The following is a 15,266-nucleotide window of genomic DNA, read 5'->3' as shown; positions in this document are numbered from 1 at the left end:
ACACCGGAAAAATGCAGCATGCAGTAATGATTTAAAATCGGAAATTGGAATCAGATGTAAAAAACGATTAAAAATCGGAATCGCCTGCAGTGTGCAGGGAGCCTGAAGCCGTCTGTTCGGATGCACATTGCTCATATGTCAAGCGACAGATGTTTCTCTCCTGTGTGTGATGTCCCCACATGTTCTAACACTCTCTCTTTCAGTGGTCTGGTAGTTTTGCCCACATATAAGAGGTTGCACTCACATCTGGCCACATATACCACCCCTGGGGTATTGCAGTTAATGAAGGTCCGAATCACAAATCGACAACGACATCTCATGAAGTTGTGTAGTGTGGGCATGTAATGCTATGTTTTTGGCGTTGCTAAGGCCTCACACTCGACTCACACTAGCACACAGACTAGGTAAATACATAGCTTACGGCTTCACACTGTATTAGGATATTTATTCAATTATTTACATTATTTACAGGTATAGCAGTGAATCATGGATAAGTAATAGAGTAAAGAATCAATACATTACCGGATATTGCATCATCACTCCGTATCGGGGGACCAGCGATCGTCAGGAGGCAGCGCATACACAACATCACACAACTCGTCAGTAGTGGAGAGTCCCATCAGAGCAAGGGAAATCTCTCTTTCTTATACTCATAGCTCCACCCATTTTCCCTATTGCATCCTGGGGATGCTCAGGCACGAGCCTTGCTATGATTGGATGACTTATAGTCAATATTCTCATGAACAGGACTAGTTCTGGTTAAGTCCCGTGTGAACGTGCAATTCCTGAAACAGTTAATTCAGGGTTACGTGCTTATTGCAACACAATGTTATATAACCATATCACGTGCCACGCATGCTCAGTACTTGTTTGCAGAGGGTATAGTCGACCATCAGCCTATCCACAACTTGGAAGTATGATTCATCCCTCATGCCCACTGCGTGACCGCAGCGCACAGCCGTATGTTTTTATAACTTGCAGTAACCTTGTGTTCTTGCCAATGATTTTCTATGGAGAATGGTCCATCACTACTAAAAGATGCAAAATATGTCCTCTCTACCTACTGACTAGCTTGCTAATGTGTTTCTTACCTAACAGCCAGTCATTCACACAGACTCTTCAGACTTGTATCACATTCGGTCCTTAGTGATGACCATTAACATATGAAACCATGACAACTTTTTCCCTTACAACAGATCCCATATGCCACATACCAGTTCCATCTGGATAGGATAACTATAACAATCATTACAATCAAAAATAGGATGAACTATCCACTTCATCATTGTTTCTGCTGATGGCGAATAACCCATAAATACATCCCACCAGTGGTGAGAGGTGGCATCTGCTATGGCAGAGCCCACTTTAACAATTTTGTTTGCAATCACGGTAGTACTGAGCTGGTGTACGATTATACTTCTATTCAACTTTTTAATAGCACTTTTTCACTTCCGTTAGATTTTTCAACAATCCGCTTTAGTTTAGTCAGGTTTAGATCCCAATTGGGAACTTCCAAACCTTGGCCTTGCCAGGAAATATTTGTAGTTAACGCTATATCGGGCATCAACATAAAAGTTTCATTTTCCCATTGGAATACAGAGATATTGTGTATACATCCTGCAAAAGGCACCCTCATTTTAGGGACCACCTGACGATCTGTCACTACACATACCACTTGAGGTGTTATTTCCACCATCCGGCGGTATGTTATAGGCATTATGGTCCACCCACATTTGTTTACAGTGTTCTGTAACAAACAAGGTTCATATACAGTAGACTGTAACTTACATATTTTACTGTTTAAAGTATTATCACAAAAAGTCAAATCATGTGTTCTGTTGTTGTCATCAATAACCTGTCCATAAAACGTAGGAACCCAGAAGTGCTGATCACCTTCTGGCCCAATTAATAATGGCAAAATAACATACTTACATATTATACCACTTTTAGTAACATTGTAAAGTGTCAATTGTCCCATGCAAAATGTATCATTGCACATCACTTTAGGTGCTTTGATATCTATCCAGTGATCAGTTCTTATCATGGAACTGAACACGGTCCTCCAAACCTCCTCATTTCCAGTCAACAACATAGTTTGAAATAACTCTTTCTGTTGTTGCTGTTGTAAGGTTTGCATGGAACAGATAGTCCAGTTTACAATTCTAGTTATATTAACATCTGTTTCATACATAACAGAGGCACTTGCGTTAATTAAGCCAAGCAAATCATCATCTATTTTAGCTTGTAATTTTAAATGGCGCCCATATAGTTGGCATCCATTTAGCTTGTAATTTTAAAACATCATTTATTTTACTTCCAACGTTATGCAATCTATTTGCTAATGTTTCAATATCAAAACTATTAAGAGTTCCAGTCAATGTCCCATATCCATCTAACAAAGTGTCATACCACTCTCTCCGTATTTGGTGTGGTTTAGAACAGTTTATGGCAGCTGGAAACGTGATTTTAGCATGAATCACAGTCTTTTAGGCATGTTGCCCCACCTTTACACAAGTGGAAGGTAGTCTCTTTATATGCCCAGGGTCCACTTTAGCATCCATCATATCCACAAATATCAAAGTAGGCCCCACCGAGACATGGTCCATTGAAAGTAACATTGAGAACGTCACATGCTTGCCTGGCATTACCGGTAAAGTTTCTCTGTAGACAACTCTTGGTTTTATTTCCCCACACGAAAGTCACCGTGGATCCCCTGTATCGGTTACTCGACTACCTGAAGTCCATGCATTAACGCCACAGCTTTCCAACCACACGATACCAAGGATTCCAAGGACAATGCCATAGACATGGAGATCAATCTGCAAAAAACCCAAACAAGTGTGACTTATTCTTGCAAATAACATTTTTTCCTGTAGGATATATTCCCACTTTTCCTGTTCTGGCCTCCAGCAGAGTTCGGTCCTTGCCTACTGCAATCACATCTGCTGGAGGAGGCGGTCCTTGGGGATTCTGACCCACATTTTAGCTCCAACATTTACTGTATTAGTAGAACCAAAATATTCATCACCCTTTACTGATGGGCTTCCCTCTCTACAAATAAAGGAATTAGGGTCCCTTTACACTTAATCAGCTGCTGTTAACTGTAATCAAAAAATAACAACTGATGTACAGTCCAGCGTCCGTGTCCCCCTATGGCCTCTTTCACACCATACACTGAAAAAACATTGAAATCTTTTCACAATGCATTGCCATTGGGGAAAAAACAACAACAACAAAAAACAAGAAAAAACAAAAACAAACAACAACAAAATTGTATGCGTACTACTACTAATGCATACCAGCGCATTAAGTGTAAAAGGGCCCTCAGGAGAACCTGGGCTATACAACTCTTTGGCCTGTGTATACACAGTGTCCTCCCCTAAAAACTTTAACCCATCCTCTCTCCTCTTCCAATAATTAACTCACTATTTCCCAGGTTAATCATGATCACTTTAATTTATTCTTGATAGTCGGAGTCAATTACTCCTCCTATTACTATAGCTCCTTTCTGAGCAAAACTGAATTGGGTAGCTATTTGCCCATAATGTTAGTCAGGTATTTTACATCCTATACCTGTGGGAATGGTTGTAACCTGTGAGGGGTTAATGATAACAACTTCTAAAGCATGCAAATCCAACCCAGCTGATACAGGTTTTCCCCTATATGGAGCTACCGCATCCTTATGCATTTTTCAATAAGAAATCGTTTCTACTTTAACCACCCCACCAGCTAGTTTCTGGTATAAACAAAAATCTGTCATCTTCACAGTTTGTTTGTATTATTCTAAACTAGCATATGCATACATTCTAGCATCTTTAACAGAGGTATTCTTAAACATATAATACACTATATCAGTAAGGTCTCAAAGCAAACTTCATACAATTCATTAGAAACAACTCAATTCACACTTCATCATCAACACATTCTGCCACTTCACGCCATTCAGCTAGTCAGTACAACATTCAACCCTAGAGAAACCAGGCATTTCTCTGCAAGACAAACAAATCTCATTTAGTAACTAATGACCTTGGCCCGTTTAAAAAAAAACCAAGCTAGGCCTTTCGCTGCGCATGCATGTGCCCGCTGTGCACATGCACCCGCCACGCGCGTGCCCTCATACACCGTTGCGCACACGCTGGCCGCCTCTGGCCCTATCCCCCCTCAACTTTTCCCCTGTGTTTCTGCGCCCCTCCCTGCACATGTGCAGTGCAAAAAAAAACAAAACAAAACTCTGAATAGACGCAGAGACACTGGCATATTATATAAAAAGGTTTTCCAGTCTAATTACGCAATATTTTCATGCTACATTGCCATAATAGACTTCACAGTTCTATTTCTTTCACACAGTCTCATCTAATCTAGCTTTCAGCTCAACAGGTAAACAATTTCACTCCTGCACAATTATAGCTAGAAACCAGGGGAAAAGTTTTGCTGGCACAGATGTCACCGTGACATCATAATCACATTTAACCCTGTAACCCAAAAAAAAAAAAAATGAGCATTTGCAGGGATTTGGAAGTTCTAGCAAAACCCAGCACAACACACAACGCACACAAGAAAGTTGCTTTACTATTTCTCACCTCTTTAACCATTTATTTTATCAAACAAGATGCATGTCCCATGAAGTAAGAGTTAAAGGTCAATATTTTTTTTACAACATGTACTCCTGAATGAAAAAAAAAAAAAAAAATAATGCTTGCCAAGCGCCCCCAGCTGAGGAGAGCAGCATCTCAAACACTCACTGGCTCGCATACATTCCCTAGGAGCACTCACCGCCCGTGCACAAATGCATTTAAAAAAAAAAAACATTCCTCTATGCATTCAATTAAACAAAAACCAGACATATGAATACACGATTAATCAGGACTCGCTATAACGGATTCACCATATAAAACATTCACTAGAAACAACAATGTTAACCCACCTGTCTTGTCCAGATTATATTACCATTTCAACTCTGCAAGTGCAGTCAGATACTGTCACTTTAAGGAATTTGCTTTACAAGTTTAAACACAGCACTCCAAGATTATACTCCGAAATCTACCAACAAAGACACAGACTGTATTAAAAACCGTAGTAGTAAAAGCTGAGATTCACTGTCAGGTTACTCTCTGCCCCTTTTTCCCATCCATATTTTATCATTAAAAATATGGGGTTTTCCTTAAGAGGGACAAAAACAGCAGTAACAACCTAAAGAAAGTTCCCAGCTATTCCTAATCTTTTCAAATGGAACAAAATACTTTTGTGCTAAACACTTCCAATTCCAGTTCAATGCACATTGTCCTATTTCTTGTGCAATGATCAGTGGCAGAGTTTGGCTTCCTTTTATTTACAGAAGCTCCCTGCTCCACTGATAACAATCCAAAATGTGTCATCACAGGAGCCTCTTCCCCAGCTACTTCCTCCAGCACATTTATTTTACCAGCTGCAGATTCTGTTACATGTTGGTATTTATCTGCAGCTGCCTGTGATGACACTTGTGCAACTATCACTCTGTCATCCTACTCTAGTTCCTTTTTCTAACAGGACTACCCTTTTTCCAACAGGAATACCCTCAAGTAAAGTAACAACATTGAGGGATTCTGATTCTTTCAACTTACACAATCTTTGTTGAAGCTTTCTATAAGCTGTCAACAACATCCCACTATGCCGCCCGAGAGCGACATCATGCCCCGCCTTAACAGGGCCCCCCCCTAGAGTCTTATCTACATCTAGAGAGAGCAACAACATCACCCGCTTTAACGGGGAAACACTATATTCCAGCATCAGGCAGCGTCCCTCAACCTCAAGTTGAGCCTGTTCCGCCTTTTCTTGATCCTGGAACGCCTTCTGCAATCGCTTGTGCACACCACGATATGCAGAGGCCAACACCCAGCTAATTCTAGCTGGGGTAACTGCATCACCTACCTTGGTAGGGAGTTTCTCAAGTACTTGAACTAAATCAACCGGTTCTGATTCTTTCAACTGCTTATCCCACAATTCTACCAACCCATGGCTAGCTAATTCTACTGCTATAATATTATACGGAGACTCGGTCCAGCCGGGGATCTCCGCAGGTTCTTTTAGGCATTTGGCCTTTTTCTTAAACATATTGCCTTACTTTTGGCACACTGCCAACTGGGCGTGGCTTTGACCAGAGGTGCCCCTCAATTTCTAGACACCAATGGTCAAACTTCCCACAAATAAATTTTGCTTAGTTCAAAAGATATCTTGACTTGAAACTAAGTGGGAGGAGCTATCGACTCCAAACTTTTCCCACACCTGTAATCTGTCCTAAGATATATATATATCAAGTATCAAGTCAATATACCATACAGGGGCAATTTTGCAAAGATTTAGATTACTTGCCCCACTAACTGGCAAAATGCCAAATTTTGCAAAATTACACCCAGAGACCCACAGAATCATAGGCAATATATTTCAGAGGTCAAAAGTCATCCTCGTCGCCATTTATGTAATGCTATGTTTTTGGCGTTGCTAAGGCCTCACACTCGACTCACACTAGCACACAGACTAGGTAAATACATAGCTTACGGCTTCACACTGTATTAGGATATTTATTCAATTATTTACATTATTTACAGGTATAGCAGTGAATCATGGATAAGTAATAGAGTAAAGAATCAATACATTACCGGATATTGCATCATCACTCCGTATCGGGGGACCAGCGATCGTCAGGAGGCAGCGCATACACAACATCACACAACTCGTCAGTAGTGGAGAGTCCCATCAGAGCAAGGGAATCTCTCTTTCTTATACTCATAGCTCCACCCAATTTCCCTATTGCATCTTGGGGATGCTCAGGCACGAGCCTTGCTATGATTGGATGACTTATAGTCAATATTCTCATGAACAGGACTAGTTCTGGTTAAGTCCCGTGTGAACGTGCAATTCCTGAAACAGTTAATTCAGGGTTACGTGCTTATTGCAACACAATGTTATATAACCATATCACGTGCCACGCATGCTCAGTACTTGTTTGCAGAGGGTATAGTCGACCATCAGCCTATCCACAACTTGGAAGTATGATTCATCCCTCATGCCCACTGCGTGACCGCAGCGCACAGCCGTATGTTTTTATAACTTGCAGTAACCTTGTGTTCTTGCCAATGATTTTCTATGGAGAATGGTCCATCACTACTAAAAGATGCAAAATATGTCCTCTCTACCTACTGACTAGCTTGCTAATGTGTTTCTTACCTAACAGCCAGTCATTCACACAGACTCTTCAGACTTGTATCACAGGGCATATACGCACCTGCCTTGCAATGCCCACGTCTGAATGAACCTTTGGGGCGTGACGGTAACCAGGTGGGTGCTGGGGAAACCCTTTTAGTGTAAATGCTGTGAACTAGTAAGTCACGAAGGTTGCTGGTACGTCTGTACGTGACTGCAGGGCGGTCTGGCAGAACCTTAGCTAGATCCTTGTCATGGTTCAAAACCAGCCAGTACTTTTGTATAATCTGGAAAATAGCATGTGACTGGTTGGAAAAGGAGCCAGTCTAGGAGGTCCCCTATTGCCCTGAATCTCAGTAGTATTGTCTTGTAAGGTTTCCTAGTGTTTGGTAGTTTTAGCCCGTTTGTAGGCATCCTCAATCAGTCACCCTAGCAGGGAAGCCTCTCTGTGTGAATCTGTGTCCGAGAGTGCTGCTTTCGGCCTCAAAACCCTCCTCAGTGGAACAGTTCCTTCTGGCACGAAGGAACTGTCCTGTTGGGATTCCCTTACATAAAGATCTGGGGTGGGTGCTTTCCCATCTTAGTAGGGAATTTGTGGCTGTAGGTTTGCGATAGACTGCAGTTTCAAGACCACTGTCCGCCCCTTTCGTTATGGTGAGATCCAGGAACGTAATACTTTTATCCTGACTGTCATATGTAAAGTGCATCCCAATATTGTTGTTGTTGAGTATATGAACAATGGGCAATGTAACTGTGGGTACATGTAAGAGTGATGTGCAGGTACTCTGCAGGGGAATGAGGGGATTCTTCCTCTATTACACATTCTTCATGCACAATCTGAACATGGCTCAGGCCCTAGGCAATGTGACTGTGGGTACATGTAAGAGTGATGTGCAGGTACTCTGCAGGAGAATGAGGGGATTCCTACTCTATTACACATTCTTCATGTACAATCTGAACATGGATCAGGCCCTAGGCAATGTAAGTGTGGGTACATGTAAGAGTGATGTGCAGGTACTCTGCAGGGGAATGAGGGGATTCTTTCTCTATTACACATTCTTCATACACAATCTGAACATGGCTCAGGCCCTAGGCAATGTGACTGTGGGTACATGTAAGAGTGATGTGCAGGTACTCTGCAGGAGAATGAGGGGATTCCTACTCTATTACACATTCTTCATGTACAATCTGAACATGGATCAGGCCCTAGGCAATGTAAGTGTGGGTACATGTAAGAGTGATGTGCAGGTACTCTGCAGGGGAATGAGGGGATTCTTTCTCTATTACACATTCTTCATGCACACTCTGAACATGGATCAGGCCCTAGGCAATGTGACTGGTGGTACATGTAAGAGTGATGTGCAGGTACTCTGCAGGGGAATGAGGGGATTCTTCCTCTATTACACATTCTTCATGCACAATCTGAACATGGATCAGGCCCTAGGCAATGTAACTGTGGGTACATGTAAGAGTGATGTGCAGGTACTCTGCAGGAGAATGAGGGGATTCCTACTCTATTACACATTCTTCATGTACAATCTGAACATGGATCAGGCCCTAGGCAGTGTAACTGTGGGTACATGTAAGAGATGTGCAGGTACTCTGCAGGGGAATGAGGGGATTCTTCCTCTATTACACATTCTTCATGCACAATCTGAACATGGATCAGGCCCTAGGCAATGTAACTGTGAGTACATGTAAGAGTGATGTGCAGGTACTCTGCGGGAGAATGAGGGGATTCTTCCTCTATTACACATTCTTCATGCACACTCTGAACATGGATCAGGCCCTAGGCAATGTAAGTGTGGGTACATGTAAGAGTGATGTGCAGGTACTCTGCAGGAGAATGACAGGATTCCTGCTCTATTACACATTCTTCATGCACAATCTGAACATGGATCAGGCCCCCAGGCAATAGCAGCCAATGACGTGAAGGTAATCCTTGCAGCATCGGATGGTACAATGTTACACATGAAGATGATTTTATCACAGAAAATATAGTTCTTCTTTTTGTACCATGAAAGAAAGTGGTCAGTCAGAAATGCCACATACTTTGCAGGGGTCATTTTCACACCTTCAGGGACCCTAAGGGGTCAAACCAGTTAAATTCTCATGATTCCAGCTTTATACATGACTTCACCACCTCCTTGCTGACATTGCAGCCTTGTTGGGATGTGGTGACTGCTAACCAACCATCCACCACTCCATCCATCTGTACCATGAAGAGTTGCACGGCACTCATCAGGAAATGACTGAAAATTGGTCTTCTTGTAGATCTGGGCCCACTGCAGCTGTTTCTGCCTGTGAGCTTAGGTTAGGTGCAGCACAGTAAAAAAAAATATGTTCTGGGAGATCTTTCTGCTGGTTAGTGTCAGAAATGTTTCTGGCATTCATGGTCCCTTGCAAGCCAGCAATCACATGTATAATCCGTAACACTTTCCTTGTAGTTCTGCTTTATGGACATTATTTGCATGTGCAGATGTATGTCCCCTCCATGTTATTAATCACTAGGCCTAAGGCCCATTTATAAATGGATGCTAGGCTCTGGACGCGACCCCCCGCACATGCTCTCTTCCTCATAAACCACGCACGCCGTGCACACACTCCTGCCCCTGGCCCCAGCATCCTTCTGCTCTAAGTGCCGCGCATGCACGGTAGCACAGAAGCACGGGCACACACAGCAGGGGCCGCGGGGACACAGGAGTTTTATAGTATAGCATTATGGAATGGGACACATCTGTAAATAAAAATGTTATTCAACAAAAATAGTAATGCTGATAATATTATATGGCTGACTGCAGGCGATTCCTCAAACAGAGGCTGCAGTTATCCTACTCACCACAAGATGGCGAGCTTTCCACTCCCACATGGAACGCACAGAAAGGGAGGAAATGTAGCCAAACACAGGAAATGATAAAACAAAGAAAGGAAGTGATGTAGTAAAAAGCCAGGAAGTGATGCAGCCCAGGCAGGAAGTGATGCAGTACAGCTGGAGGAGGAGTTGCAGGAGGTGGAGGGAACACACGGCTGGGAGAGGTAATTGTGTGACTCTTGCTATATATTGAGGACTAATATATATTTGTTTACATTATATATAATTTATATATACATTAATAAATATTTCATATTAATATATATTTCAGGACTGATGGACAGATTTGTGTAATATCAGAATCAGAATCGCTTTTATTTCGCCAAGCACGACTGGGTCGTGCCCGGAATTGGGCTTGGCACATGAATACAGGGCATATACATAGAGACATACACATCGCTTCAACTCATAAACATATACATAACCATATACAGAAACACATACATAACCATATACGTAAACATAAACCACGGTTTTCCATAACTAAGTGGGTTACAGGCAGAAAGTCTAAGGGTGGAAAGCATGAGCCGAGTTTATAGAGTTCAGCAAATTTACCGCTGAGGGGAAGAAGCTGTTTTTGTGTCTGGTGGTCTTTGTAGAGATGGACCGGTACCTTAGATACCTCCGCCCCAAGGGGAGCTGATTGAAAAACTGGTGGCCAGGGTGAGAGGGATCCTTGGCAATCTTCAGAGCTCTGGAGCGTAGTCTGGCATTGTAGAGGGAGTCTAGGGCAGGGAGTGAGTTCCCGATGATCCTTTCCGCTGACCTGATGACCCTCTGTAGTTTGCGCCTGTCACTTTCAGTGGAGCCAGCATACCAGACAAGGATGGAAGAACAGAGGACGGATTCGATGGTTGCGGTATAGAAGCTTGTCAGGAGTTTCCGTGACATGCCGAACTTCTTCAGTTGGCGGAGGAAGTAAAGCCTCTGCTGGGCTTTCCTCTGGATGGAGACAGTGTTTGCCTTCCACTTCAGGGTGTTGGAGATGGTGGTGCCCAGGAGGCGGACACAGGGCACTCTTTCCACCAGCATCCCTCCAATGTGCAGTGGAGGTGGGGTGGAGGCGTGCTTCCTAAAGTCAATGATAATCTCAACGGTTTTTGCATTGTTGAGGACCAGCAATATGTGTATACATAGCTCCCTCTGTCCCTCTTTCCTCCTAATGTGTCCCTCTTTCATGACTGATGGACAGATCTGTGTAATATGTGTATACATAGCTCCCCCTGTCCCTCTCCCCTCCTCATGTGTCCCTCTTTCAGGACTGATGGACAGATCTGTGTAATATGTGTATACATAGCTCCCCCTGTCCCTCTTTCCTCCTCATGTGTCCCTCTTTCAGGACTGATGGACAGATCTGTGTAATATGTGTATACATAGCTCCCCCTGTCCCTCTCTCCTCCTCATGTGTCCCTCTTTCAGGGCTGATGGACAGATCTGTGTAATATGTGTATACATAGCTACCCCTGTCCCTCTTTCCTCCTCATGTGTCCTTCTTTCAGGGCTGATGGACAGATCTGTGTAATATGTGTATACATAGCTCCCCCTGTCCCTCTTTCCTCCTCATGTGTCCCTCTTTCAGGACTGATGGACAGATCTGTGTAATATGTGCATACATAGCTCCCACTGTCCCTCTTTCCTCCTCATGTGTCCCTCTTTCAGGGCTGATGGACAGATCTGTGTAATATGTGTATACATAGCTCCCCCTGTCCCTCTTTCCTCCTCATGTGTCCCTCTTTCAGGACTGATGGACAGATCTGTGTAATATGTGTATACATAGCTACCCCTGTCCCTCTTTCCTCCTCATGTGTCCCTCTTTCAGGACTGATGGACAGATCTGTGTAATATGTGTATACATAGCTCCCCCTGTCCCTCCTTCCGCCTCATGTGTCCCTCTTTCAGGACTGATGGACAGATCTGTGTAATATGTGTATACATAGCTCCCCCTGTCCCTCTTTCCCCCTCATGTGTCCCTCTTTCAGGACTGATGAACAGATCTGTGTAATATTGTGTCCCTCTTTCAGGACTGATGGACAGAGCTGTGTAATATGTGTATACATAGCTCCCTCTGTCCCTCTTTCCTCCTCACGTGTCCCTCTTTCAGGGCTGATGGACAGATCTGTGTAATATGTGTATACATAGCTCCCCCTGTCCCTCTTTCCTCCTCATGTGTCCCTCTTTCAGGACTGATGGACAGATCTGTGTAATATGTGTATACATAGCTACCCCTGTCCCTCTTTCCTCCTCATGTGTCCCTCTTTCAGGACTGATGGACAGATCTGTGTAATATGTGTATACATAGCTCCCCCTGTCCCTCCTTCCTCCTCATGTGTCCCTCTTTCAGGACTGATGGACAGATCTGTGTAATATGTGTATACATAGCTCCCCCTGTCCCTCTTTCCCCCTCATGTGTCCCTCTTTCAGGACTGATGAACAGATCTGTGTAATATTGTGTCCCTCTTTCAGGACTGATGGACAGAGCTGTGTAATATGTGTATACATAGCTCCCTCTGTCCCTCTTTCCTCCTCATGTGTCCCTCTTTCAGGACTGTAATATGTGTATACATAGCTCCCCCTGTCCCTATTTCCTTCTCATGTGTCCCTCTATCAGGGCTAATGGACAGATCTGTGTAATATGTGTATACATAGCTCCACCTGTCCCTCTTTCCTCCTCTTCTGTCCCTCTTTCAGGACTGATGGACAGATCTGTGTAATATGTGTATACATAGCTCCCCCTGTCCCTCTTTCCTCCTCATGTGTCCCCTTTTCAGGACTGATGGACAGATCTGTGTAATATGTGTATACATAGCTCCCCCTGTCCCTCTTTCCTCCTCATGTGTCCCTCTTTCAGGACTGATAGACAGATCTGTGTAATATGTGTATACATAGCTCCCCTGTCCCTCTTTCCTCCTCATGTGTCCCTCTTTCAGGACTGATAGACAGATCTGTGTAATATGTGTATACATAGCTCCCCCTGTCCCTCTTTCCCCCTCATGTGTCCCTCTTTCAGGACTGATGAACAGATCTGTGTAATATTGTGTCCCTCTTTCAGGACTGATGGACAGAGCTGTGTAATATGTGTATACATAGCTCCCTCTGTCCCTCTTTCCTCCTCATGTGTCCCTCTTTCAGGACTGTAATATGTGTATACATAGCTCCCCCTGTCCCTATTTCCTTCTCATGTGTCCCTCTATCAGGGCTAATGGACAGATCTGTGTAATATGTGTATACATAGCTCCACCTGTCCCTCTTTCCTCCTCTTCTGTCCCTCTTTCAGGACTGATGGACAGATCTGTGTAATATGTGTATACATAGCTCCCCCTGTCCCTCTTTCCTCCTCATGTGTCCCTTTTTCAGGACTGATGGACAGATCTGTGTAATATGTGTATACATAGCTCCCCCTGTCCCTCTTTCCTCCTCATGTGTCCCTCTTTCAGGACTGATAGACAGATCTGTGTAATATGTGTATACATAGCTCCCCTGTCCCTCTTTCCTCCTCATGTGTCCCTCTTTCAGGACTGATGGACAGTTCTGTGTAATGTGTGTATACATAGCTCCCCCTGTCCCTCTTTTCTCCTCATGTGTCCCTCTATCAGGACTGATGGACAGATCTGTGTAATATGTGTATGCATAGCTCCACCTGTCCCTCTTTCCTCCTCATGTGTCCCTCTTTCAGGACTGATGGACAGGTATGTGTAATGTGTGTATACATAGCTCTCCCTGTCCCTCTTTCCTCCTCATGTGTCCCTCTTTCAAGACTGAGGGGCAGATCTGTGTAATATGTGTATACATAGCTCCCCCTGTCCCTCTTTCCTCCTCATGTGTCCCTTTTTCAGGACTGATGGACAGATCTGTGTAATATGTGCATACATAGCTCCCACTGTCCCTCTTTCCTCCTCATGTGTCCCTCTTTCAGGGCTGATGGACAGATCTGTGTAATATGTGTATACATAGCTCCCCCTGTCCCTCTTTCCTCCTCATGTGTCCCTCTTTCAGGACTGATGGACAGATCTGTGTAATATGTGTATACATAGCTACCCCTGTCCCTCTTTCCTCCTCATGTGTCCCTCTTTCAGGACTGATGGACAGATCTGTGTAATATGTGTATACATAGCTCCCCCTGTCCCTCCTTCCGCCTCATGTGTCCCTCTTTCAGGACTGATGGACAGATCTGTGTAATATGTGTATACATAGCTCCCCCTGTCCCTCTTTCCCCCTCATGTGTCCCTCTTTCAGGACTGATGAACAGATCTGTGTAATATTGTGTCCCTCTTTCAGGACTGATGGACAGAGCTGTGTAATATGTGTATACATAGCTCCCTCTGTCCCTCTTTCCTCCTCACGTGTCCCTCTTTCAGGGCTGATGGACAGATCTGTGTAATATGTGTATACATAGCTCCCCCTGTCCCTCTTTCCTCCTCATGTGTCCCTCTTTCAGGACTGATGGACAGATCTGTGTAATATGTGTATACATAGCTCCCCCTGTCCCTCCTTCCTCCTCATGTGTCCCTCTTTCAGGACTGATGGACAGATCTGTGTAATATGTGTATACATAGCTCCCCCTGTCCCTCTTTCCCCCTCATGTGTCCCTCTTTCAGGACTGATGAACAGATCTGTGTAATATTGTGTCCCTCTTTCAGGACTGATGGACAGAGCTGTGTAATATGTGTATACATAGCTCCCTCTGTCCCTCTTTCCTCCTCATGTGTCCCTCTTTCAGGACTGTAATATGTGTATACATAGCTCCCCCTGTCCCTATTTCCTTCTCATGTGTCCCTCTATCAGGGCTAATGGACAGATCTGTGTAATATGTGTATAAATAGCTCCACCTGTCCCTCTTTCCTCCTCTTCTGTCCCTCTTTCAGGACTGATGGACAGATCTGTGTAATATGTGTATACATAGCTCCCCCTGTCCCTCTTTCCTCCTCATGTGTCCCTTTTTCAGGACTGATGGACAGATCTGTGTAATATGTGTATACATAGCTCCCCCTGTCCCTCTTTCCTCCTCATGTGTCCCTCTTTCAGGACTGATAGACAGATCTGTGTAATATGTGTATACATAGCTCCCCTGTCCCTCTTTCCTCCTCATGTGTCCCTCTTTCAGGACTGATAGACAGATCTGTGTAATATGTGTATACATAGCTCCCCCTGTCCCTCTTTCCCCCTCATGTGTCCCTCTTTCAGGACTGATGAACAGATCTGTGTAATATTGTGTCCC

The 15,266-nt window shown here is 43.9% G+C and overlaps 1 protein-coding gene and 1 long non-coding RNA gene across 3 annotated transcripts in view; one reads left to right on the top strand and one right to left on the bottom strand.

Moving 5' to 3' along the window:
* The window catches only part of LOC137535602 (zinc finger protein 585A-like), a 393,680-nt gene that overhangs the window by 96,315 nt on the left and 282,099 nt on the right, over nt 1-15,266 (top strand). The window lies entirely within an intron of this gene.
* On the bottom strand, nt 1,429-6,305 carry LOC137535613 (uncharacterized). The gene is made up of 2 exons (XR_011024416.1): nt 4,925-6,305; nt 1,429-2,819 (listed from the first exon to the last, which is right to left on the bottom strand). It is a non-coding gene; the product is annotated as an uncharacterized lncRNA (long non-coding RNA).

Source organism: Hyperolius riggenbachi, chromosome 10 (assembly GCF_040937935.1).
Source record: "Hyperolius riggenbachi isolate aHypRig1 chromosome 10, aHypRig1.pri, whole genome shotgun sequence".
NCBI lineage: Eukaryota > Metazoa > Chordata > Amphibia > Anura > Hyperoliidae > Hyperolius > Hyperolius riggenbachi.
Note: the sequence above shows the minus strand (reverse complement) of the source record. Positions and strands in the feature narration are given on the sequence as shown.